Source organism: Sesamum indicum, linkage group LG11, assembly GCF_026168435.1.
Source record: "Sesamum indicum cultivar Baizhima isolate 11 linkage group LG11, ASM2616843v1, whole genome shotgun sequence".
NCBI classification, from domain to species: domain Eukaryota; kingdom Viridiplantae; phylum Streptophyta; class Magnoliopsida; order Lamiales; family Pedaliaceae; genus Sesamum; species Sesamum indicum.
In genome coordinates this window covers 6690736-6692513 of record NC_142667.1, presented here as the reverse complement: position 1 = coordinate 6692513, position 1778 = coordinate 6690736, and the positions used below count along the sequence as shown (strand labels likewise).

At 33.1% G+C, this 1778-nt stretch overlaps 1 non-coding gene across 1 annotated transcript; it reads left to right on the top strand.

Annotated features, from left to right (window-relative positions):
- Nucleotides 1–434: 434 nt before the first annotated feature.
- Nucleotides 435–506, top strand: TRNAD-GUC (transfer RNA aspartic acid (anticodon GUC)). Its single transcript has one exon. It is a non-coding gene; the product is annotated as a tRNA-Asp (tRNA).
- Nucleotides 507–1778: the final 1272 nt, after the last annotated feature.

The window sequence follows — 1778 nt, the reverse complement described above, 5'->3', positions numbered from 1 at the left end:
ACAAAAAAATTGTTTATTACAAAAGTATTACAACATGCTTCCTAATTTATATATTCTATCATCTTGCTCATAAAAATTAGATTTAATACCAAGAAAAGAAATCATAATCGGAAACTGCAACGGCAAAAATCCAATTGAAAATTCATCCCTCAAAACCCAATTTTTTTAATATTGAACTTACACTCCTTTTTAAAATTTTTCGTTTAAAGCAGATCCTTTTTCATTTGAATTTGGACCAAAGATATTATTGTAAGCAAAAATATTACATACATTTCACCCTTTTCCCATATGTATTTTTATATTTATAAAGGGATAAATGTAATATATATATATATGTGAGTGAGTATATAGAATGAAGTTAACATCATTACAGTTTTTCTTTATAAATATAAAATTATTATATAGGAACGTGAAATGAGAGGTGAAAAAAGCAAGTCGTTGTAGTATAGTGGTGAGTATTCCCGCCTGTCACGCGGGTGACCCGGGTTCGATCCCCAGCAACGGCGGCTATTATTTTGCGAGAGAGGATTCTTAGCTTCGTTATGCTGTTAGTACATGCGCGCTTTATCGTTGATGAATTCACCTAATTGATGCTTCTTGTACTGTACTTACGTATCCCCTTTTACTTAATGAAATTTACATTTATCGAAAAAAAAAATGAGAGATGAAAATGGAAACTCTGTAGTCTTTTTTTGACAAATGCCAATATTTTTCATCCAAAGTTTAACAAAAGCGGGTCATGTGTATATAGTAAGTTTTTGGAGGGATGTAAGTGTAATTACAAAATGTTTTTGAGAAAAAATATAATTTTGTATTTTCTCAAGGAATTTAAATATAATTAACCCATATTCTTAATTAGAAATAAATCACTCTTTTTATGACAGTTTTGTAAAATTGATGGGTGTCGAGATCACCAAAAATAATTCCTACTACACTTGTGACAGTGGGAGTAGGGTCGAATCCTTAAAAACTGGTTTTAAGTTGATTTCTTTAGGAAAAAGAAAATAATGGGGGGATATTGATGATAAAAAGAAATAATTGAAAACTAAATAAACTAGAAAACAATTGAAATTACCTGACGAAGATACGAGAGAGAGATTTTTCGGTTAAGGCTAGGATCATGCTTGAATCTTGTGAGCTGATCATCGATGCAAGAATAACACATGTATAAACAAATAAACCAGTTATACTGTTGGTACGACCTAACACCTTACCTTTTCGTCAGCCAAGGTACGACCTTTGGCTAGATCCCTAATTAACAGACAACCTTGGGAACATGTACAAGGTTTAATCTATTAACAGCATTAAGAATTCGAAAGGCCTGATTCTAATCAACAAACTCCTACGAGGATAATTTGTAGCACCCCCTTCGCTACAAGGGCTATATCTACCCTAAACGTCATACTTATAATAATCCCTGTGTTTATATATATAAATGCACATAATCATCTATCAATATGTATACGTAGTCACAACATCATAACGACATAGTCAACCCACAACATCACATATATACAAATCAAACACCACAGATGATCCACCACAGTTGATCGCTACGCCTATGTTCTCTTTATACAAACAAAATAAGATTTGCACTCTAGCTGACAAGAGGAGAAAACAGCATACTGGCCCGACCTGCCTGAGTATAGTGCGTAGACCTATTCTTCAACAGTCAGACACCTCAAAGTCTACTTCTGAAAGAAAATGTCAACAGAGGGATGAGCCTGCCACTCAGTAGGTAAATAATCAGCCCTATCTATATATGTATATCAAACACA